The sequence below is a fragment of the Mastigoproctus giganteus genome, chromosome 8, assembly GCF_048544385.1.
Source record: "Mastigoproctus giganteus isolate SK-2022 chromosome 8, ASM4854438v1, whole genome shotgun sequence".
NCBI lineage: Eukaryota > Metazoa > Arthropoda > Arachnida > Uropygi > Thelyphonidae > Mastigoproctus > Mastigoproctus giganteus.
Window position 1 is genome coordinate 21,497,876 of NC_143582.1, and position 26,788 is coordinate 21,524,663.

Below are 26,788 nucleotides of genomic sequence, written 5' to 3' on the forward strand. Positions count from 1 at the left end.
CTGAAATATGTTATACATTGCAACAATGATGAGGCAAACATGATAATTTTTCTGATCTTTTCAATTAGTAAAAAATATATAAAAGTATACATCTTATAAAAAAATATTTTCAAACATTTTGGCACTATTGAGAACAAAGATCACTTTTTAAATATGCCAAGTATCACCCCATATCTAAAATTTAAGATGTAATATAACATTTTTACTAAATATTTATAGCTATATACATTTGTTATTTACAATATGAAAAATATACAAAAACAGTGCAAAATTCTTTGCCATAAAACTCAAAAACGTTTCTAGGATATCTTTCATTGATATATTAATAACAAAATAAAATGTTTAGCATTTTGATTACAAACTAGTATAAAATTGTAAAAAATAAGACCTAATAATACTAATTATAGAATTTTGAGCAAAATAGTACCATCTTAACCTTTTTTTATGGAGATAAGAGTTGAAAGCATTCACAAAATTGCTTCACCATATTGCATTTTTAACCTAAAATCTTGCAACAATCACAAGATTGTGATAAATCACGGAGAAAACACTATTGACATTATAATTAAATAGTTTACAAATCATTGCCTTAAAAAAAGTGAACTATGTAAATTCTAATTATCAAACAGTCTGACACAAATCAAATGCATTTCTAAACATTTTTATCCAAGGTGATATGGTCATAGTCTTTTTCCATTCATAGGGCATCCATTCCCATTGCCAAGGGTAGACATCTTTCTGGATGAGGCATCATGGCCAGATGCCTGCCATCAGCTGAGCAGATAGAAGCTATCCCATTTTCACTACCATTTGGGTTGAATGGATATAGTTCTGTTTCCTGTCCTCTATCATCTACATAACGAAGTGGAACCAATTTACTTGATTCAACTCTGTTTTTTACAGTGCTGTTTTCGAACACAAACCTGCCTTCTCCATGGGCAACCCAAACCCCAAGTATTGATCCTTCCATATCTTGGAGCATTATTGCTTTGGTCTCTTCAATACTGACAGTTCCAAATCGAGATTCAAATCTTTGGGATAAATTGTGGGAAAGATGGACACCTTGTTCATTGTTTTCTGTTGGCGCTACCCAACCAAGCAAACCCATAAGTTGGCAGCCATTGCAGACACCTAAACTAAAGGTATTACTCTTTTTCTGGAATGCATCAAACTGAGCCTTAAGGTTTGAGAAGCAACCATCTCCCTAGATACCTTCCTCTCGAATTACAGCAACACGAGGACCACCTTCACCTCCTATTGTTCTAAATACAGTTGCCTTGGGATCAAAGGTAAGGTGGTAAGGAGGTGCAGTACATTTTGCCAAACAAATTTTTTTCCTAAAGTACACAATCTGGATCAGTCTTAATCATTTCCAGTTGGAAACTGGTTTCTTCCCAAATGTCTCTTAACTCTTACATCATAATATTTAACACCTCTTTACTGTTTACATTAAGTATGACTTTGGCTTTTTCTGCAAACCCACTGCTGTAGCCTATTTGTTGACATGGTATCCCATTCTCTTTGTATGCTGCCAAAACCAAAGCAACTTCATTTTGTGGCACTTCCATTATCCAACCTACTTCTCCAAACAGGGAAGCAATTGTACCCGCATTAGTGGTGAGATTTATATTAACACCATGATTTCCGGCAAAGGCCATTTCAAGAATACATGTAATGAGACTGCCATCACTTATGTCGTCCTCCTGTTATCTTTCTTTTACCAATTAGTTCCTGTGTGACTGAAAATGCTGTTCTTAAAAGTTTGTCGAAATTGTCTAAATCAGGCACGTTATCACCAAGTTGTTTATAGCATTGAGCAAGAGCCGTTCCTCCAAGCCTACCCTTTCCACTTAAAAGATCCACATATAGTAAGCATTCTTGTCCATTTGGACACTTTAAATCTGGAGTAACGGTCAATCTTATGTCAGGGGATGGGGCATAAGCTGAAACAACTAATGTTCCTGGAGATTTTACAGTTTCCTTTCCAACACGTGCTGCCATGCTTAATGAATCTTTTCCACCATCCACTGCAATCCCTAAAATAGACGTTGCTTCACACATTGCACGACAGGCATCATACAATGCAGCACCTTCTCCTGGTAATTTTGCAGCCCACATCCAGTTACCACTACACTTTACATCTTGTAGGGAATTAATCTTGGAAAACATTAAATTGGTAATTCCCTCTGCCACTGACATTCTTGCTCCAGCTGTGGGATCTAATAAACCTTTAATGGGCTGTTCTCCAATTAATGTGGCACTACCAACTATATCAAAGAATGACAGTGCAACAACTATCATATCAGCTAATGGTGTATGCAAAGGACCAACACACTGCTGTTGGGCAACCAAACCGGTCACACTTCTGTCAACTTTATTAGTCAAATAGCACTTGCTAGCCATGGATGGCAATCTAAGTACTCTATCCAGTGCTGTAAAACATCGAGAATTGGGAAATATTAGTGGGTAGAGAGCAGGTTTATGCCTTTCACAATGAAATATCTTTCTTGGCATTGAGCCAAGCACGTGTGAAAGTTCCAAATCAACTGACTTTCTTCCATTACCATTTTCCTCTTCCTGGATAACTATTCTTCCATCTCCAGTGACTTCTCCAACAAAACTTACGTGGCATTTTTCCCTATGAGATACTTTCTTCAAAATTTCTTTATCTTCAGATGCAATTAAAATTGCATCACTTTGATATTCAGCACCCCACAGTTCAAGCGTAGTTATAGTTGGATCACCAAGTTGAAATCTGTCAGTACAGCTCCTGCTGGTTCTACAATTTCGTTTAATACATTACCATTTCCACCTGCACCTTGATCATGAATGTTGAGGATAATGTTCCTCTTCATTTCAATACAAGTCCTAACAATTCGATTCAATTTCTGTATCACCACGTTGAACAGCCGCAAAATCCACTTCAGCTTTTTGATCCCCTTGAACATGAACTGAAGATGCAGCCCCACTCACCAACCCCAATACAATAAACTGGACCTCCAATTTTTACCACTATCATTCTTTTACTGGCTTCAAATTTTTTAACCATCATCTTTTCAATACTACCAATGCCTCCAGAAAACATTATAGGCTTCACCCATTTTTCCTCTCTCCATTTGGCAACCTCATTCCAAAAGAATGTGCAAATCCAGCCACTACTGGCTCACCAAATTTGTTTCCATAATCAGAAGCACCATTACTTGCTTCTACAGCAATTTCCAGTGGAGAAGCAAAGTTTTAATGATATACTAGAAAATAGCAATTAAATAGAAAATAGAACTAGAAAATAAAGTGCTATCTTACCATGGAAGGTTGTAACCTGGGATATTCAAGTTCCCAAAACTACATGCTGCTGTACCAGCAACCATCCATGTGGTTGCTGGTATGCACAGCAATCATGAATGCTGAGGATTAATGTTTCTCTCCATTTCAATACAAGCCCTAACAATTTGATTCAATTTCTGCACCACGTTGAACTGCCCCAAAATCCAGTTCAGCTTTTTTATCCCTTGAATGTGAATGGAAGATGCAGCCCCACCACCAACACGATAAACTGGACCTCCAATCTTTACCACTATCATTCTTTTACTGGCTTCAAAATTTTTAATCAGTCTTTTCAATACTACTAATGCCTCCAGAAAACATTATAGGCTTCACCCATTCTTTCGTCTCTCCATTTGGCAGCCTCATTCCAAAAGAACATGCAAATCCAGCCACTACTGGCTCACCAAATTTGTTTCCATAATCAGAAGCACCATTACTTGCTTCTATAGCAATTTCAGCAGTTGAGACTGGTGTTTGAATGACTTCGGCTCTATGAATTTTGCTGTCGATTTTCGTTTGTGCTGCTGCCGAGGTCGCCTGTTCTGATTGGTTTCGAGCATGTGCTGGTGAGGTGAGTCGAGGTTGATTTTTTTTTTTTTTTAGGAGCATTAGCAACTAAGGCCATATTGCTCCGGGAATGTGCGGTGGTCATTCCCTGACCTTTCCGCATCCTCCGTATTTGGAGGTGACAGGCTCGAACCCCGGTCTAATCAAGAAGCGTGTGTTACGTGAGTTGAGGCTTAGCTGTTGAGTCGGGAGGAAAAAAAATTTAGTTCTTATTTCGCTCGCTAGAGCGAAATAAGAACTAAATTTTTGGCACCACTGATTTTTTATTCGATTTTTTTATTTAATTAAATAAAAATTTTATTTTATTTTTCCGAGACTGAAACCCATGTCATCGCTACTGCCGGTCTGGTGCTTATCCCCACGGCTACCCTTTTAGTTATAAGAAAGTGTAAATGTGCCTGTTATAGTTAAGAGTGTGTGTGAGTGTGACATCAAGCTCTGTATTTTGCATACGAGCTTTGTTCTGATTCGTGGGGGTATGAACCTGTGTGCTGATTGGTTGTAGGGATATAAAGAGACTTCGTCTCTGAGTTTACTGGTGGTTTCTGGTCGGGTTGCTGCTGTAGAAATAGTCTGTTTTTGCCGCGTTGGTTTTCATGTGAATGTTGGTGGGTGCACAATGAATTGTGGGTTCTCCCCTTCGAGACTGGGGATATGAACGAGCAGTCTTGATTTTATGTGTTTTTGAGGATTAAATGTATATTTTGGCATGGTAGAGTGGCTCTATCTATCGATACTTTCTGTAAGTTGAAAAGTGAGAATCTGAAATTAAAGGATTTTATTTTATTGTATGTGCTTTGATGATTAAATATATATATATATATATATATATATATTTTTTTTTTACCCATAGATATGCAAGGCAGTATGATGGCGCCATCTGTTGACCTCATCTGCAAGTTGAAAGCTGAAAATAATGATTTTATTTCATTTTATGAACTTTGACGTTTAAATATATACAGTGAAACTTCCCTTTAATGGACAGCCATGGGGAACAAGAATTTGTCTGTTAGAGGGTGTCCGCTAACAAGAAGTCTGAGGGAGGAAAAAAAAAAAAAAGAAAAATTGTTCAACGTTTAATGTAAAATTAAAATATATACATATTTTGCACAATATTTTTGTAAATATACATAATTGTGCTATGCATATTATGACTTTATCTTAAGAAAAATACATACAGTAATCACTTATTTTCTTCTGCACCTTCTTCCGGCTGATAATTTTGTTTTCAACATTTGTTTGGAGTGAAGAAACCATCGAAAGTCCTTCAGTGGCAAAAAACATTTTTAAACAATTGATTTGTATGAGCGCTTCTTCTATTTTCATCGGTGGTTCGTCATTAAGATGTTCTTCGACAGAATGATCTCCTTCCAAATTTTTCTGTTTTGACGAATCATGTTTTGGTTAAAGTGACTTATCCATTAGCTCTTGATATCTTGTGTCATCAACGCTTTTTTATTAGACTTCCAGTCAACATTCAAAAGATTCAACTTTGTGCCCTTGAAACAATGAGGATTTTGTGGTTTTCCTATAACAAGAGGTTGTTCAAAGTCTTCCAGCATATTTGTACACAATAGTACAGTCAAGTGTTCCTTAGAAATTTTTCAGCCCTGGCACTTTGTTTTTTAGACTCATTGTTTTTTCAGGAAGAGCTTTAAAAACAACCCTGTTTCGTCACAGTTGTAAATATCCTTAGCTTCAAAATCACGACATAAATCTTCCAATTTGACGGTCCACTCTGTTAAAACCCCAGTATCAACAGATCCACCTTCACCACTTACGGTTTTCCAAGAAATTTTATGCCGAGTTTTGAACTTGTCTAGCCATCCCACAGAAGCTTTGAACTCATTTACTCCCATAAATTTCGCAACCTCCAAAGCCTTTTCCCTAATAATAGGCCCATTGATGGGAATTTTTTTAGCATGTGCACCGACAAAACTACTCATACGTAACATTGTCAATTTGAAGTCCAACAGTTTTCGGGAATGATTTTTGAACCTGATCATTTCCGTGTTGCCAGAATTGTTTGAGCAGTTCATTTTTTTTTTCTTTAGGATGTCGCTTACCTGCGTCTTCCCAATTTTGAATTTTGCAGCAAGATTGCGAACACTATTTTTTTGCCGATCATATGCATTAATGAGTTCGACTTTATCTTTTAAAGTTAAATGTTTACGAGAAGACATTGTGCACTTCACACGACACTGAACAGAACTGAAAACTGAAAAGACGAAAGGCCGACCATTTTTTTGCCGTTCATATGCATTAATGAGTTCGACTTTATCTTTTAAAGTTAAATGTTTACGAGAAGACATTGTGCACTTCACACGACACTGAACAGAACTGAAAAGACGAAAGGCCGACCAAATTCCCCCCGCACACACAGAATTTATCAGAAGTTTTACACGTGTCTTGAAAAAGGGTTTAGAACTGTGATGTAAACCTTGGTAAAATTCAGAGAATCAGAAATAGAAAATAAACACACGATTGAAGCAATACGTGGAGGAAAAGTTCCTAGAAAAAGGGCCGTGAGCTCGCCCGCTGTCCGTTATGGGGAGATCAAATTAAGTGCTAATCTAAATGAAACAGTGCAGATTGCCTGTCCGCGTCCGTTACACAGAACGTCCGCTAGACATAAGCTGAAAACACGTTAAAACCAATAGAGGTGAGTTGGGGAATTTGAAAATGTCTGTTGTAGAGAGATATGTCCGTTAAAGAGAGGTGTCCGTTAGGAGAAGTTTCACTATATATATTTTTACCCATAGCTATGCATGGTAGTATGGTGGTGCCATCTTCTGATCCTATCTGCAGACTGAGAATCTGAAATTAATGATTTTATTTCATTTTATGTACTTTTGTTTAAGGTTATGTGTTTTTGATGATTAAATTTATATGTATATATTTTTACCTATAGCTATTTATGAAGGCTCCATATAATTCTACAAGTGGAATTTGTCTCCCAATATTTAGAGACACATTCTGTCTTGGAAAAAACCTGAAAGGTAAAATGGTGGCACCATCTACAACTTGAATTTTTACTCTATATTTGAAATTATTTAATGCCTTTTACATTTCTAAAAAGGTAATTTCTCAAAAAAAAAAAATTTAAGGTTATTGATTAAAGGAAAAAATTAGGAAAATAGGAAACTTGATTCTAAACATTGATTGGTTGTTGTCAAATGTTATTTCAATCCACGAGTTTGTACTGAAAAGTTTGTTTACTTTTGACAGTTTCGATGACATTGTTTCACTTTCCTAGCTTGGAAATTTCCTATTGGTTGCAACGTGCACAAACTCTTGATTCTAAACGCTGATTGGTTGTCGTCAACTGGTGTTTCAATCCACGATTTTGCTTTAAAAAAGGTCAATACGACCACAATTCTCACTTGCTTTTTTCATAGTATATGTAAAATGCACACATTTTACTTTCCGATTTGCATATTCTCCCCCCCTTCTTTTGATGTGCCCCTTGTGCTAAAGAGTTGTTTTTGGTTATTCCAGTGAAAACATATCTAGTAACTCACAGGACAAACTTGACTATCAGTCCGCAATAGCGATAAGACTCCAAAAGTCGGTAGGGTCGAAATTTCAAATGTTTGGATATCATCCTTGTATAGTACCAATTCCCCTGGTCACTATTGCGATGACTCTAGATAAGCAGCCGCTACGGACACATTGAGTTCACTGGTCCAGTAAAAATACGAGCTTTGCTCTCTCTGGCAAATACTGGTCAGCGTGTCTGATGTTCACGGCGTGAGAAAAGTGCCGCACCCTAGACCAAGCTCCGCGGAGGAGGTGAAAGTTCATGCAATAAGGAGGATATACTTGAGGATGCGACAAAAGAGGGGGCAGTTGTAGTGAAGAGCAGTAGTTGTGGTACGGAAGAGTTTTGGTTTTCAGAGAGAGAGAGAGAGTTTGGTGAATAAAATGTAAAAGAGTAGAAGAACGAAGAGAGACGGAGAATTATGGAAGCGCCAACTGCAAGCCCTGCACTCGGTCGAAGGAGTCGACTTTACTTCGGTAAGTTATAACATCCTCTTACAGCTATACATAAACCGTACTCCTCAGAAATATAATTAATTATGTTAGCATTGATAAATTGTAGAATGTCCTAATGCTGCTATCTTAAATAGCTTACTACATAGTATTGCAGTCTATCATAATTTACTATTGATAACATGATGTATCACAGGGTAAAACTTATGTTATGGGTGCTATCCTAAATAGCGCAACATTTTAGTAATCACACCCATTACTTCTTTTTGACACTGAATGTAACCAGTATGATTTATTATGTTAGAATTGATTAAGTATAGAATATCCTAATGCTGCTGTCTTAAATAGCACATCACTTAGATGGTAGTCTATCACAATTAACGATAGACAAAACAGGGTACAATAAGTTAAAACACAGCTTATGCGCGATAGTTTAGTATTGACACCCATCATGTTTGTATAACTATTATGTCACATGCCAGTTCTTGCCTGAGATGAATTATCCACACGAAGAACACCTATGTGAAGAGCCCATTAATTACCAAAGTATCAATAATGCTAAGAACTCTTAAACACTTCCATAAGGTCAATTTATGTTATTGTAACCAAATGATTTAGGATTTGCTTGTTACTGTTACCAGAACTGTTTTTACCATATATGTACCATTTCTATAGTATGTTGCATTAAACCATGTTTTGTTCAAACATATGCCTCAGAACTATCCTCCATTCACACGAATAAGTAAGTAGAGAACTAGAATAGAAGAACTTATATTGCGGTGCTCAAATCCTAACTATAACTGGAATGGTTTTGAGTATTATCACAACGCCCTTGTCAAAGCTGCGATTCCTATTCCCTTCCATTGGGTAGGATTATTGAGGGCTGAGACCATTGTCCTAGCATAAAAAAAACCACTAGACAGTCACATGATTATACTGGGATTACGATTGGGAATAAATGTCGAAGGAAGGAAAAGCGTCCCGAAACACAGACGTGGCATCCTGAGAAGCCCGAACGACAATAGTAAGTAAACTCCAGTATAACATATAACTGATCAAGGATGGCTAACCAGAATGTTTTCTTCGTTGCTGGTGATTCAGATTCGCAGTTGTTAGAGGCTGCTATTAAGATAAAGGAGTACGAGGAAGCACAGATGATAGAGGCAGAGCTTGAATTCTGCAGAAGTTTTGTGTATTCAACTGTGAGTATTCTTTTTTTTTTCATTTCTGAAAAATTTTTTAATTTCGATTTTTAAAAAAAATTGCTTTATAGAATTGTTTGGTAATTGCGTTTCTTACCGTTACTCTTTTAGAATGTGGAGTTATTTTTAGTCAAACATGCTAACACCCCATTTACTGAAAATCAGGCGGGGTATTCGAGAGATGTCATGATCCTAGAAGGCACGGGGCTACAGACAGTGAAAATTTGGAGCCAGAGAGCCCATCTATATTGGATGGATTTATTAATGATGACGCGGATGGATGGATCTCTATCTCTCTATATATTTTATTATAGTTTAAGTGCAATTATTAAAGAAGACAAAATATAGAATAAATACATTTCGTATTAAATAAGCTGGTAGCTACTTAACCCTATAATGGCCATAACTGGTCCACTCGGCCAAACCTAGTAAAGGATAATCATAAGTAAAAATAAAACAATTAATAAACATAATAATGAAATATATCAAGTCGATTATAGAAAATGGAATACATTGAAAGGGACTTTATCGAGGGCTAACCCTTTCAATATGTCCCCCTACAATTAACCAAGCTATCAGTTTCTGATATCATCTGCCTGTTTAACACAGTCGAATGGTAATATATGCGATAAATCGATAAGTAACATTAAAGTTAGAAAATAATTTAGTTGTTAACAGGCTGGATGACTTTACCCCGACTGATAGCTAAGACACATATAGAAAAACTAGCAAAAGCAAATAATAAGGAAGAAGAGTGATAACAGAGAACCAATATCCTTCAATTAATATTAATAGGTAACAAATGGGCAAAAGCTAAAATAAGGAGAACAGATTCAAGGTTTAAGAAAAGCAATAGTACCTCAATCCCCCTCGAATTACTCTAATAGTTCATGAGGTAAGAAAAATAGAATATGATAGCAAATAGTAAAGGAAAAGCTATTTACTTTACATATATATTTATTAATTTTCTATATTTGATATACTAAGGGGTTTGCCTGTGTGTTGACTTGTCTACCAGGATGCCTCCCTTATGCATTTACTAATTAAAAATAGATTAAAAATATTGTATAATAACACATACCTACTTTGGCAACATGCAGGTGCACTGTGTTGAAACTGGTGAGGGTATCTTACTAGGATGTTTAAATAACTATTAAAATGAGCTTTTACACCAAAGATAAAAATAAGATACTACGTCAGTCGCGTAGGATAAACTGTACCGCAGATACCACTGGGGCTCAGGGTGGTCCGACAAGTAACCTTACTAGCCTTACAGCATCTGATGCTTTAGGCCTACTGGAGGACCGTTATGCCAATAATGTAGTAGCAATGGATAGTACTACACATAATAATACACCAAACTGTTGCTCACCATGGCATGCAACCATCTACAATAACGGCAACGAATATAACACCTATAGATAATAATAAATTCTTAAAATTCAATACCTGTAATAATATACGTTGTCAAACCTGCCCTTCTATGAATACTAAGCATTACACTAACAGTGCAGAAGCTCCAGCCTTTTGCCATGCTAGTGGTATTCTATACCTTATTACATGCAATACTTGCGAAACTAAATATATAGGACAAACAGGGGATGAACTGCACATTAGAATTAATGTACACAGATCGCATATTAAAAACTATGTCAACTTAAAAGACATAGAACTGCAGCATTTCCAGTTGCACAACTTTAATAATATCACGATAACCATTTTAGAAATAGAGCATAATAATAGCACTAGGTTAGAATTAGAAAACATTAGCATATTGAAATATAAAACACTATCCTTATGGACTAAATAGCTTATTCAATGGGCATTGTTATGTAAAATGCATTCATTTTACATTTTACTTTTCGTACCCCCCCCCTTTTTTCTTTTGCTGTATCCCTTATGCTAAAAGAGGTGTTTTTGTTTTCTTGGTTATCCCAGTGAAAACATTACTAAGAAATTTACAGGACAAACTTGATTACCAGCTCGTGATAGCAATAAGAGTCCAAAATTCAGTAGGGTCGAGACTTCACACGTCTGAGTATCATCCGAATATTGTATCAACCCCCCTGTTCACTGCTGTCACTACTCTAGATAAGCAGTCATTAGGGAGAAGTTAGTTTACCAGTCCAGAAAAATACGAGCTTTTGCTCTCTCTGGCAAATACTGTTGAGCTTATCGGTTGTGTCGGCGTGAGAATAAGGTGCCCCCACCCCCGACCGGGCTCCGGGGTGACGAAAGTTCACGCGATAAGGTGCATAATACCAGGAGGACGGGAGACCGAAGAGAGTTGGAGGAGAGAAGATCAGCGTGACAGTAAGCAGTTTTTGAGTAGCGGAGATTAGTTGTGAGTTTAGCAGTGAAGTCTGGTGAGGAGAGTGGAAGAGAGTTACCGAACGGAGAAAGAGGGTGATAGGAAGATGATGAGAACACCGACCTCGAGCCCCGTACGTAGCCAAAGGAGTCGTCTTAACTTCGGTAAGTTCTAATAGTTTCCTACATCTATGCATAAACTTTACTCCTCAAAATACAATCGATTCTGTTAGTATTTCTAAGTCATAGAAACCCCCCCCCCACGCCGCTATCTTAAATAGCGGCGTGGGGGGGGTTCTATTAGATTGTCGGTTTTCAGCACTTAGATTGTCGGTTTTCACAAATTAACGATAGGTAAAATGATGTATAATAGGTCACAACACATCTTATGAGTGCTATCCTAAATAGCGCGGTAATATTGACACCCAACATGTTTGTATAACTATCATGTCCCATGTCAGTTTGTGCCAGGGATGACTAATCCACACGAAGGACACATACATGGAGAGCCCACAGATTGCCAAACTATTAATGCTGTGAAACACCCTTAAATACTTCTATAAAGTCAATTTATAGTATAGTAACTAATTGGTTTGTTTCGCCTATCACTGTCATTAGAACATTTCTTTGATATATGTATTCTTTTTATAGTCGATTGTATTAAACTATGTTTTTGTTTAAATATATATCTCAGACCTGTTCTCTATTCACACGACGATCAATAGATAAAGGATTAGAATAGAACTAATATTGCGGGTACTCAAATTTCTACCTAAAATTGGAAAGAGTTTGAAGTATAGACAACGCCCTGGTCAAAATGCTGCGATTTCCATTCCCCCCCAAAAAGGGTGGTTATTGAGGGCTGAGACCATTGTCCTAATATAAAAACCACTAGACAGTCGCATGAGTATAGGGTTATGATAGAATAAGTGCTCAAGGAGGAAAAACGTCCCGCTACACAGATGTGTTGTTTAGAGGAGTCCGAACGAAAATAGAAGGAGAAATCCCAGTATAACAGTTACACCAATAAAACAACAGATTCATGTGTCTATAACCTCTTTCACATAGTTAAAAGACCTATTATCAAAAAAGTAAAAATTACCTCCAACAAAACCTCCGGTCGACTCAGAGGTTCAAGTACTCAACCAACCTAAAGCCATTTTTCCCCCATCCCAATGGCTCATTAGACAATGGCTGGAACTTAGAGAGACTGACCGCGTCCAGAACACCAGCGAAAGGGCAGGGAGACGTCCCCAGCATCTTTGTCGCCAGTGCCATCGCCGGCGTAGTCACCTTCCCAGAGAGGCCCGGACACCACCCACAGGACCGTCCTTCTGCACCCCGCCCCGCCCCGAAAACGCAGGGCTATCGACCTGGATACCCCTACTCGGACAAGCACTGTATCCATTCTTCCAATACGTGAGAAGGAGCCAGAGGACAGGAGGAGAGATTTCCTAAATAGTCGCTTCGAAATCCGGGTGGCCCCGACTCATATCGGTTCGGCAGGACCATCCCTTTGCCCGACCCCTGTCTACCCCACTCCCTCGAAAATGACAGCGACCAAGGAACCAGCCAGGGAGCATCCCTTCTGGCCTACGACGATCCGGTCCTCACTCTCCCAGATGTCGTCAACAGGGAGCTCCCGCCCATCACCACTGTCCCCTTCAAGAATTGGGCGTTCATCGGCATCCAGTTCTGCAAGGATGAGAAAGGCTTCCCCTCCCCAAAGGAAGCAGCTCTCATCGGATGCGATGAACTGCACCGGAACATCGTGTTGAAGGGAGCAACAAGGTTCTCCTCACTTCCGGAGCACATTAAACTATGCAACCTCTGGCTCTGTGACCAGCGGCTGGACCTCCCATGGGGACACGGAGAGTGTCAGCCTACGTTTTTCTGCCCATGGATTAGGCCACTCACCAGGGCCTATAAAACAATTTTTACCGAGGGGACAGAGCAAGTGAACTTTGTGCAGGCAATCCTCCCGGATAAGGTCATCATAGATATCAATGACTTTGCATGCCCCCAGAAGGAGTCATTGGCACAGTCTGAGAAAAGGGAACGTTTCACGTGCCAATGGGATCACCCAAAGAAGTTTTGTGCGGTATATGCTGCCAAGATGTATACCCAATGGCTGGAAAGCGAAGGTATTGTGGAGACGAGACGCAACCCACCAGAGTCCGAATGGTGGGATGATTAGAAAAAAAAAAAGGAACAGTAGTTTTGTTTGAAAAAAAGAGCAGTAGTATTGTTTGAAAAAAAAAAATGGAACAGTAGTTTTGTTTGAAAAAAAAAAAGCAGTAGTTTTGTTCAAAAAAAAAAAAAAGAAAAAAAAAAAAGACCTAACTTAGGTATTCTTGTCAACTTTACAAGTATGAGACTTCTTTTATGGATGTTACAGCGATTCATTTTAGTTATTAGTTCATGTCTATGTTATTGTGATGTTTAGTTACATGTATACAATTATAATGTACTTGCTTAATTAACTTCAGATGCTTTGTGTCCATAACCTAAGGACAGTTACTAATTGTGTGATTGTTTATGTTTCATGTCGTGCCTGTGAGCCAAGTAAAGACTATGGATAGAAGCAGTGCCCAGAACATTCCTTGGAAGGAGAAGCACCCAGTATATCTCCTTGGCCTGACGAAGGATAACTTCACCGAATCATGGACTACGGAAGAACTTTTCCTTGACCGCCTGACAGCCTCAGCTTGAAATCCAGATCCGTTCCCTGTTGTGCTTCAAAGTGCTCACTTATTCTCTAGCTATAGAATGTCAACCAGAAGTAGTACAAGCTTCTGTTTTGAAAGAAGAAGAAAGGAAAAAGAGAAAAAAAAAAAAAACAATTTCTCAATAGACAAGTGTGGACAATGGCCTCCGTGTGGTGAGTAATTAACGTGGAAAGTGTAAATTCAATATATCCACTCACCGAACCAAGTGTTGTACCTTTGTTTTATGTATCTTGTATTTCTTTTTATTATATCCATAGAATATGTTAGTGATTAATTTCTTTTATATGTTGTAAGAGGAGTAACGTTCATGTTTATCCCCCCCCCCAACCAAACGGTCAAAACCTCGTAGGAGAGTCGAGAATGTCAGTCTTAGCTGGCTACCAAGACAGATTCTCAGTGGCAGTAATGACGGGTGTAAAATGCATTCATTTTACATTCTACTTTTCGTACCCCCCTTTCCCTTTTTGCTGTATCCCTTATGCTAAAAGAGGTGTTTTTTGTTTTCTTGGGTATCCCAGTGAAAACATTACTAAGAAACACACAGGACAAACTTGACTACCAGCTCGTGATAGCGATAAGAGTCCAAAATTCAGGAGGGCCGAGGCTTCACACGTCTGAATATCATCCGAATATTGAATCAACCCCCCCTGTTTACTGTTGTCGCTACGCGAGATAAGCAGTTGTTAGGGAGAAGTTAGTTTACCAGTTCAGAAAAATATGAGCTTTCGCTCTCTCTGGCAAATACTGGTGAGCTTATCGGTCGTGTCGACGTGAGAATAAGGTGCCCCCACTCTCGATCGGCTCCGGGGGGGGGTGGCGAAAGTTCACGTGATAAGGTGCATAATACCAGGAGGACGGGAGACCGACGAAGAGTTGGAAGACGTGAGATCAATGCGAGAGCAAGCAGTTTCGGAGTAGTGAAGAGTAATTGTGAGCTGAGCAGTGAAGTCTGGTGACAAAGAAAGAGGAAGATAGGAAAATGATGAAGAGACCGACCTCGAGTCCCGTATGTAGCCGAAGGAGTCGTCTTAACTTCGGTAAGTTCTAATCACTCCCTACAGTTATGCATAAACTTTACTCCTCAAGAATATGATTTATTATGCTAGTATTGTTAAGTATAGAATATCCAAATACTGCTATCTTAAATAGCGCATCACTTAGATTGTCAGTTTCACAAATTAATCCTAAATAGCGCGGTATTTTAGTATTGACACCCATCATGTTTGTATAACCATTATGTCATATGTCAGTTCTTGCCTGAGATGAAGTATCCACACAAAGAACACCTATGTGAAGAACCCATTAATTTCCAAAGCATCAATAATGCTAGGAACTCTTAATCAGTTTATATTATTGTAACCAGATGATTTAGGATTTGCTTGTCACTGCCACTAGGGCGGTAGTTATTATACATGTATCAATTCTATAGTAGATTGTATTAAACTATGTTTTGTTTAAACATATGCCTCAGACCTATCCTCTATTCACACGACGATCAGTAGATATAGAATTATATATAGAAGAACTTTTATTGCGGTGCTCAATTCCTGACTATAACTGGAAAGGGTTTGAGCATTAACACAGCGCCCTGGTCGATGCTGCGGTTCCATTCCCCTCAAAAGGGTGGATATTGAGGGCTGAGACCATTGTCCTAATATAAAAAAACCACTAGACAGTCACATGAGTATACTGGGGTTATGATAGAACAAGTGCTCAAGGAAGAAAAACGTCCCGCTATGCAGATGTGTCATCCAGAGAAGTCCGAACGATAATAGTAAGTAAACTCTCCAGTATAACACTGTTGCCAATTGTGACCAGGATTAAATATTTTGCGGGATGAAAAACTGTCCACACTGAAGAACGAGTCACAAAAAGGAAACCGAGAAGAGGAAAAGAACTTGAAGGGATTACTGATAAGTAGTAAGATTGTTGATTTCGTGTATTAAGAGAATAGGTAGGAGGCATTACCCCCTTGCAACAACACAGGACATCTACACTAATTAGTAAATTATTGCTATTCTTATAATTGGATTTAATAAATAAATGACTACATGCTATAACACACTCTTGTTTTAAATAAGTGATTATTAACATAATTTTGTTTCAGCAACAGGTCAGTCACATCATTTTGGAAGACAGGGGCCCCAAAATTAGCAATCAAATCTTCCAATTCCAAATAAATCAAAAATGGAGGATCAAATTCCTCAAACAACAGGAATATCACCCCACCCTAATACAAACACAAGAGCCACAAGTCACCCCAGAACCAGACAGACCGCATTCAGCGAATATCGCGGGATTTTTAACTCTTGTGCCGTTATTCTTTGGCAAAAATGATGAAGGCCCTTCAGTCCAACTGTTTTTCGAAACTTTGGAGAGTGTTGGAGAATTAGCACTCTGGGGGCACAGAGAGCTTTTAGCAGTCTCGAAATCTAAACTTCGCTCTTCGGCAGCAGACTTTTTAGCCCAATCCTTTGAATTACGTGGGAAAAAGAATTACAACATATTTAAGAATGCTTTTTTGGCTCAGTTCGAAAAAAGGGAACCAATTATCACCTCCCTTCAGCAGTTCGCCAGTGCCGTGCAAGAACCTTCGGAAACCATTGCGAGTTATAGTGCGCGGGTGAGAAATCTGGCAAGGGCAGCTTTCAAAATTCAGGGAGAGACACCTGAAGTATTAAACATTTTAGACCAGGCAATGCTGGCCCAATTCCTTAGGCCCATATCTGGAAAAATTAGAAAAATGGTGCTCACACACAATCCTTTACTTTTTCACAGGCAATTGAGATTTCGAAGAGGGAGGAAATTAATGACCAGCTTACTCACACAAAAACTGTCCCTTTACATGTTATTAATAGTCCTGTAAGGGACGAGAGTGAATGGGAGCGACAGGAAAACAATTCCAAACACATTCTTGAACCCATTCAAGATCAAATACGCGACTTACAACAATCGTTAAGCTCATTATCAGTGAATCACGCAACAATCAACAATTTAGAGACACAGATAGCCGCCCTGAGTCAGCAGATGCAAACTATGAAGGTGGACAAATTTCCCTCTCCCCACAGTCAGGCAGCACTAGGTGCTACCTACCTCCACTCGGACAACGCAGTAGATCCGCTAACCGACGCTAACGTGACCTTCAGACCACAGGTCGTTGACCGTCCAGAAAGACGCTTCGTTGCGCCGTACTACGGTAGACAGCAGACAGCCAGAAATACAGTAAACAATCGCGAACGAAGGGAAAGATGCATTTTTGACGTCCTCCGAGCTTCCATCAGCCCACTCAACTTTTCCACAGCCGCCCGTGCACGAATTACGAAATGCATATGTACACTGCATCCCCAAAAGTTAGGACGTCCTATGCTAACAATCAATATTGTAATTTTAATGAAAATCGAGATCAAGTCGCCAATAGAATGTATTATGATGATCAAAATAGGGGTAATATAGACTCTGATTCTAGGATAAGGAGAGGGACATATAGGAATGAGTATATTCAGGGGAAAATTCGGCCAAAAACATTTCAGGGCAGACAAAATAATTATACAAATACTGGAAGCTACAGGCGAGATCGAGATAGAAATTTATGACTAAAAAGGGGTTCTAAACTTAGTAGGAAGGATCCGCGATGTAATAAAACTCTTTTGCCACCCCCTAACTTTAGTAAAGTTAGTATGCCAGAAGTCAGAGACATCAGAACACAACATGGCATTTACATTCTGGAGGATAATACTAAATTACCTGTGGTATTGGGATCTGTACAAAACATTAAAACTAGATTTCTTTTAGACACTGGTGCTAGAGTGCAGATTTATTTAATAAAATTAAAAATGATAAATCGTTAGATTTCAGACCTTCAGAATTAACTGTAACCGGAGTTTCGGGAAATATTGTGCCTATACACACTACAGTAACTGCTAATATTAAATTAGGTAATGCAACTTTTAGGGAGAAAGTTTTGGTAACTTCAAAGAATTTCAATGGCAAATATGACATAATCCTCGGTTTGAACATATTAAGAAAGTTTTCATTCAGCCTAGACTTAGGTAAAGGGATCATAGATCAGTTCCATTAGGGATTTGCCTGAGGGAAGAGAATATTCGGCAACAATTGGTGGACTCCACACCCACAGTTGCTAAGCTTACATGTAAACATGTGCTCCCAGCAAGCACAGAATGGGTGGTAACAGTATATTATGACCAGCTTGCTGCCCCTCCCAAACAACTAGTATTAGCAGGGCCAAATTCAAACTTAAGCCGGGATGATTTAGCAGTGAAATATTCGATAGACCAGGTAGACGAAAGTGGGAAAGTGTCTGTGCTCGTTGACAATTTAACAGCTGAACCTCTGCATCTTCCAAAAGGCATGGGTATTGCGAGTCTGGAGCACCTGAATCCTCAATCAATTAACGCTAAGAGCCAGGAAAAAGGCAAAAGGGGAGTTTCTCCAGTGACCATAGAGGACTTTAAGCTTGATCACCTGACTGCCGATCAAAGACACCAATTAGACCTGTTACGCAAATACCGGGATGTGTTTGCCAAATCACCAGCCCAACTAGGCAACTCAAAAGTTATCCAACACAGAATTAAATTGACAGACAACATTCCTGTTAGACAGAATGCTTATAGAACCCCTTTTTTACTAAAGGATGAGATTCGCAACCAGGTCCAAGGACTCCTAGATTCAGACATCATTGAACCCAGCTGCTCTCCGTATGCCGCGCCCATTGTTCTAGTGAAGAAGTGAGGTGGGGGATACAGGTTATGTATTGACTTCAGGAAACTTAACGCCAAGATTATCTCGGACTCTTACCCGATCCCTTGCATGAGCGAGATACTCGAACTTCTGGGACGCGCGCGCTACTTCAGCTCTTTGGACCTGGAAGCCGGATTCCACCAGATTGAAGTGCACCCTGCGGACCTCCACAAGACAGCTTTTACTACAGGGGAATCGTTGCTACAGTACAGACGCATGCCATTTGGATTAAAAAACGTGCCCTGTAGTTTTGTGAGAGCAATGGCGCTTGTGTTGGAAAATTTACAACGAAATTCCATTTTTGCTTACTTAGATGATATAATCATAGTGTCGAAAACTTGGCCCTCACACCTCTCGAAGCTTGAGAAAGTTTTCCAGCACCTGAGAAAATACGATCTGAAGCTGAAACCAAAGAAGTGTGAGTTCCTAAAACAGCAATTAAAATACTTAGGTCATCTCATTAATAAGGACGGTGTCCGTCCCGATCCAGTGAACGTGGCTGCCGTTCGAGAGTGTCGAGACCCAAGAACCATGAAGCAAGTGCGATCATTTCTTGGGATGACAGGATTTTACAGAAAATTTGTCCCAGAGTACGCAGATAGTCAGGCTGCTAACCCAACTTACAAAAAAGACCACCCCCTTTTCCTGGAACAGTGCCGCCCAAGAGGCCTTCGACAAGCTGAAGGTTGCTTTGACCACACCACCCCTATTAATTTACCCGGACTTTTCTAAACCGTTTTTTGTGTCTTCTGACGCATCTAATTATGCAATCTCGGCTGTGCTAGAGCAACAAGTTGATGAAAATCAAAGACAGCCAATCACTTACGCCTGCAGACTACTAAAGAAAGCAGAGACTATGTATAGTACCACAGAAAAGGAAGCTTTGGCAATAGTCTTTGCGGTATCACAGTTCAGACCATTCTTAATCGCCTCCAGCTTCACACTAATAACAGACCACCAACCATTGAGCTATCTTCTTCACTTATAGAATCCATCCCCTAGTTAGCTCGCTGGAGCATGCTTCTACAAGAATACAACTTCAAAATCGTATACAGGCCGGTCGACTTCACTCAAATGCAGATTTCCTTTCAAGGCCAGTGTTAGAGGAAGAGGAAAGACAAAAGGGGCTTAAGAAATCCAAAACTGCTGAATTAGTTGCTCCTATAGCAGCAAATCCCACCATAGTCACTGATCATGCCACAACAACAAACCAGAACTTTGATTAGGAATCTCCAAAGAGAGGACCCAAATCTGCAGGGGTTAATTGAGCAATTAGAAGGAGCACTCCAGGCAACAAGTAAAATCCCAGATTCCTTCTATCTGAGTGAGGACAGGATACTGTATCACTACACTTTACCTGACCATGGAGCTACTCGCTCAGAGCCCTGTGAACAGTTAGTAGTTCCGACCAGCTTGAAAGCAGAAGTGTTGAAGTCCTGTCATGACGGTTTTCTCAGCGGGGCCACCTGGCCCTACACAAGACGTTAGAGAAGGTCAGAAAATATTTCTTCTGGTTAGGCCTTTATAGCGACGTCAAGAATTATATAGAGTCTTGTCCATCGTGTATGGAGCGTAGAGGGTATAACCCTAAGGCTAAAGCAGCCCTGATGAGAGTTCCTAACGAGAACTCACCTTGGGTCCGAGTGTCCATGGACATTTTGGGACCCCTTCCAATGACTTTGAAAGGACACAAATATCTACTGATGGCAGTAGATAATTTTACCCGTTATGCGGAAGTAATCCCACTTCATACCCAGAAGGCTGAGGAAGTGGCCACAGCTTTCATAAACAATGTGATCTCGAGACATGGGATTCCTAAATACATTCTAACAGATATTCATCAGCTTCATACGACCCCCTTCCACCCCCAAGCTAATGCAAAGGTCGAACGTCTTAACCACACCTTAGCAAACATCCTGTCTCAGACGGACTGGGATGTCATGGCCCCACTAGCAATCGCTGCATACCATGCGGCAACTCATAGTTCCACACAGGAATCACCAAACTTTTTAATGTATGGCAGAGATTTGCTGTTGCTATCTGACTTATGGCATTCCAAAGAGAGACATTCATATGCGTCTTTGGAAAACTATGCAGAACTATTGTGTGCACGCCTTCGCAGATCCTATGAAATCGTCTCCCAACACCTGGAAGAGGCAGTGCAGAGGCAAGAGGATCGTAGAGCATCTGTTGCAGTAGACAAAAACATCCGTGTAGGAAGCCTTGTTTATCTTTTTACCCCTAAGATAAAAGTGGGCACTACAAAGAAATTGGCTCGTTTGAGCACAAGTCCCTACCGTGTGATCAGTCAGCCATCATTAGTGAATTATGAAATACAGCACCTGTATAACCCAAAAGATAAACAAATTGTGCACGTGGACAGATTGACAAAGGTTACTGACAGGAAAGTGTTTCCCGAACTGAGAATAGAGGAGTCAGAGGAATCAGAAGATAGCGATTCACCACACCAAACATGCACCACATCAGTGCCCAAAGAGACATGGATCTTTGATGAACCTTTAGTGGAGGATTGTGATTTTATCCCACCTATAATTCCCCATCCAACAAGGACCAAACCGACAAGCTTACCCATATCAATCCCATTGTCATCCCTCCCACAAAGAAATCAGGAGGGCCAACCAAGGACAGAGCATTCAGTGAGACCTGAGGGAGCTGAGCAAGTACCTACTCAGACCCATGGATATAATTTACATAGTTGCGACCGAGTAACTCATGCCCCACCAGAGGCAATTGTGGTGTCCCAGTCACAAGCTGAGGAACTAGTGCCAGAGACAGCTTCAGTGGAAAGAGCAGATACAGTGGTTGATACTCCCAGCAATGTAGCTGAAGCAGAGAGGTGTCACCCCAGATCAGAGTAACAATCTAGCAGGTATTCTGAGAGATGCCTGCAGAGACTAAAGTGAGAATAGTGAAGCTGCAAAGAGAAAACAGGCTATAACAACAGGCAATATATATATATTTAAAAAAAAAAATCTTTTTAGCATTCTTGTAAGGCATTCTATCTACAAAAGGTTTGATTCCGAATCTCTATCAAAAAGTTAAATCGGAGAAGGAAGAAGGGTGCAGAGACATACACCCTTATACATATCCCCTTCATGATGATGCATGTGATGAAAGGAGCAAAGAATACTGAGAACTAGAAGAGCGGATGTGAAGAGAGTGCATGAGTCTTTTTTTTTGAGGAGAGAGTGGGGAATGGTTGGGAATTTAGTTAGCATTGCTGCTTAAACCTTGATAGAATCATTGAGAAAGTTTCTTCTTTATTTCACCTATCACTTTCCTAGCACAAAAATGTATTTGTGTATATTATGCATACCAATCTGAAGATGGAATTATTCGAAATTAAATAGGAGGGAGAAAGGAGGCATTTAGTCTAGGATATACCCGGGATCCCATAGTTACTTTTGTTTTCTCTCTCTCAGTGTATGCCAAAAAAAAAAAATTTTTTTTAACAGGTCAAGGAAGAAGATTCAAAAAAAAAAATCTAGAGGAAAATAATACTTGGCTTCTTTTTGGAAAAAGGATAAGGCAATTGGCCTGGGGACAGCTGGTTCCTCCCAGTCGCTGCTTGTCTTTGTTTTTTTTTTTTTTTTCGAAAAAAAAAAAATTTGATGTCAATTGATGAGGTCAATTGAACCTAATTTTCAAAACTTTGCAAACTGAAAAAGGAACAAAAGGGATCAGGAAAGTGATAGTTGTAATAGATAAAGGGTAAAATGAGTGAGTGAGAGGTATAAATGAGATGAGTTACTCCCCCCTAATGTTTGAAAAAAAAACAAAAAAACACACAGCTGTAGGCTCTTAAGTATACCCACACTTGTAAGGTGAAAAGGTCCTTCAGCTACTACCAAGACTGATGGTTTCTCTTTATCTTTGTAGACTCACAGCCTGGATTGACAATAAGCATGGCATTCGTCTCAAGAAAACTGCTAAAGGTTTTGATGCTCGAGATTCTCATTTTATCAGCACAGGCCGATATTGAGATTTGCCAGGTAAAACGTGGCGCATATATGTGTGAAATATGCAAGCCTGAGGCGGCATTGCTCAAATCAATTCCCCAAACCAGTTGTTCCTTAATGGATTGTGGAACATGTGTCAAGCAGTGGATATCTAGGATCCTTCTGCCAAATAACACTTTGGTCCCACCAGGACATTTCCTCCTTAAGCAGACCTTGAATGAGAGTGGAACTTCGGTTGTGTACCAGTGCGAAAGCAGTGGGAAGCCGTGTGAGTGCAGCACAGACCTCTGCAAAGGCAGCCTGGAATACTGCTATGAAGCAGAATGCGACCAGGAGTCCTCATGTGTTTGTCAGAGGCAGGCAGCAGAGACATATTGGCTTGCAGTGTTCGCATCCGAGACTATCAGAAATCCGCCCATTCTCTCATATAGGATGTGCGTGGAGACAGCTATTTCTCAAGATATTTTAAAACAGGTCGGGCTTGGGAGACGTTTGCTATCCGACGAACAGGCCCATTTTGAGGAACAGGGCTTGGAAGTGATGTTCACAGATCCTGTTTTCACTACACTAGAGAAAGGCACGCTAATCATAAGGAAGTTCGGAAATGAGAAGACATTCGTGATTAATGAAGAACCATTGCAGGCGGAGATGCCTCGCGAATTTGTACTAACTCCAGGCCCATTGAATTTCCTGTTTATATCACGACTAGGTAAAGTGATACAGGGGACGATACACCTGACAGGTCGAGACGAATGTAAAAGAATGAGCTGCATTTTATGCTGGGAATTGATAAAAAATAGACAGTCTTCCCCCCATCATTCCATACAGTGTCTACATTGCTCTTGGAATTATTGCAGCCGTGATATTATGGTATTTCAAACTAATCCTAGGATCAATTGCCCAGACGACCAGAGCACTTATCATGTTGATTAGCCTTACCTGGAGGGTGTTCAAGTTCACCTGGCGTGTGACAGGCCTTGCCGGCATGTCCACAGGGTCAGCACTCAGAGCCACCTCTGGAAAGGTACGGGGATACCTAGAGGAGCATGCTCACCTAGAACCAAAACCTATCTTGCAGGTAACTACTTTGCAAATCCTCCTGTGTCTAGCGGCATTTTGCTCGTCGTAAGCTCAACATGCACTAACCATCAAATTCTACATGCCACGGTGAAGGAGTGTCAGGCGGACCTATCTCGTCCCTGCAAAATGTCAACGACGGTCCGTATAACGTTGTTGAACCTGGAATATAAACAATGCCTATGGTTTGTTTCAGACACTCAACAGACTCTCTTCCAGATGCAAATCACTTTCAAACAAGTCCGATGTCACTGGCAGACGAAGCGAATATACTACACCTTCCCCACAGAACTTCATCTTATTAGTCAGGTTGCATGCCCCCAAAATGCTTATTGTGGTTGGGGGCGACATTGCAAGCAGGGCTATAAGTTTGCCGCAATAACCAAGGAATCCCTGAGTTGGCCAAGAATTACAAACTGTATCGTGGGAGATAGTGGCTCGAGTTGCCACATCATTGACAGTCAGCCCTGTTTACATTACCGGGTTTGGTTAGTCCCGGACTTCACAAAAGTTTATGAGGTTCGGAAAGGTGAGGGAATGTCGTGCCAATACATTGTAGAAGTGCAAACCCACGCCAATGAAACAACTGAGACGCTGGCTATAAGAAATTTCGCTACCACCCAAAAGAACATCGAACTACAGGTACTGGGAGCATTGGACCAACTTACCGACATCCTTGAACACCATCCGATCCTGAGGGTAGGAGACACCACAGAGGCCTACCTTGATCAGGCGGCCTTAGCATCCCGACCCAAATATGGGGAAGTCGGTGATATACAGTCAAGCTAGTGTCTCTAAGCAATTCATATTCGATGACCGAATGATACAATGTAATTTCTATGAAGATAGGGTTAGGTGTCAGAAGAGCGAATCTTACCTAGAGCAGATGGTAGCCAACAAAGTAAATAAGCTTCCAAAAACTCAAGTTTCCCACCAACTAGAGTTGGAGCCTTCAGGGAGGCTTACCTCAAAAATGTTACAATCAGCCCCATTAACGTTGGACGTATCCTTCTCAGGCTTTGAGTTCTTTTTGGAAACCCACACCGTGTGCCCCAAGTTTGGCGAAGAGATCAACACGCCCGTAGGATGTTTCGCGTGCGATACATTGGCGACCTTCACCTTCTAAGCATTTTCAACATGTCAGACACCAAGTGCCACAACGAAAAGCTATGCCTCATCAGCAGAATCATTACTGCCTGCACTGTCAGAGTTCTGCCTAGAAGACCCCACCCCACAGGTGAGCCACCCAAACTTTCGCAAGATTCTCAATCATCCAGTTTTTCACCAGGTCAGACAACATGGGTGACATGGTTGCACCACATAATCGGCGACGGGTTCACCTCATGGGTCAAAATACCTATGATACTTCTTTCAGTGACTCTTGTCGGGCTATTCATTGTCCTCCTGTATGGCATGTCTTCGGAAGTGAACTGTGTGAAACCCCCCTACACAGAAGAAAAAAAAAATGTATGAAAGATGCGAAAGAAAGGAGAACTAGGAGAATAATTGAGGTGTATGAGTCAGCTTGGCCTTCCACCTGGGGGGTGAGTGAGAGAAATGAGTGGAGTGTACATGTAGAATGGGTTGCTGTGCCATGGAAGAATGAGTGGGGAGTGAAAGAGGAGGTGAGAACGTGATGGTGCATCTCACCTGAAGTCTTTTTATTGGTGTTGTAATGGCTACATTTCTTCTCCCCTCAACCCACTATTATCCCCCCCCTCTACAGTGCGGAAGATGTGGAAAAACGCCTTCTGGCACCTATGGAACGGCATTCTTGCCTTCGCAAGATGGTGGGCAGGTACGGCCGGAAGCCCTTACCAAGGACCAGGAGAGGACCCCGAAGATGCTGCGGTGACCGAGCCAGGGCTGCAAACAAAGTGTACAGACGGTCCCTCACCTCCATCAATCTCCTTCTCAGCACCACCCGCCCAAAATAGTAACAGGCAAGTAGGGAAGCAGCCCAGGTATCTGTGCCAGGAGTGCCGACGACGTAGGGGCACACCTTCCCAGGTTGCCCGACCACTCTTCCACTGTGTGCTCGCCGATGACGCAGTACCCGTCATTACTCCATCACCTAAGCGCAGGGTTGTTTCTCAGGACACCCCACACACAGCAGTTGGTCAGAGTCCAACCAGTCCCAGGTAACTAGCCTCGAGACAACACCAGAGAATTCCTCAACGAGCGGTTTGAGATTCAGGTCGCCCCTGCTCGCATCGGAGTCGTGGAACGCCCCTTCCGACCCACTCTCATCCGTTCCTCCTTGAAACAGTTATCGTCGACGGGAAAGCCCCTTAAGAAGTCTCCGATACCAATCAACAGCTGGGCCTTCGTGGATTTGCAATTCTGCAAAAATGAGGAGGGCGTCCTTGCGCCAAAGGAGGTCGCTGGTGTGGGATGCGACCAGTTATGTAGAGACACTGTTTTAAAGGGAGCAGTTAAGTTTTCCGCGCTCCCGCACCACCTGAGACTCCTCAACGTATGGTTGTGCGACGAACGGCTTGGCCTCCCATGGGGCGGGGAGAGCTCCCTCCAGCTTCCTTCGGGGAGTGGATCAGGCCCTTCACGAGGCAGTACCACACCATTCTCACCGAGGGGGAGGAGCGAGCGCACTTCCTCCGGGAAATTTTTCCAGCGAAACCCGTAGTAAATATAAGAGACTTCTCATGCCCCAGCAGAGAGGCATTGATGGCGGTTGAGGCGAACAACCAACCCAGATGCCGCTGAGATCACCCAGCACAGCACTGCAATCTCAGCCGCACTATTCTCTCAATGGCTGGAAGGAAAAGGAATTGTGGAGACGAGATGCAACCCACCAGAGTCCGAATGGTGGGATGATTAGAAAAAAAAA

General features: G+C 40.8%; 1 pseudogene; it reads right to left on the minus strand.

Annotated features, from left to right (window-relative positions):
* Positions 1-621: 621 nt before the first annotated feature.
* Positions 622-26,788, minus strand: part of LOC150081332 (phosphoribosylformylglycinamidine synthase-like) — a 50,629-nt pseudogene continuing 24,462 nt past the window's right edge.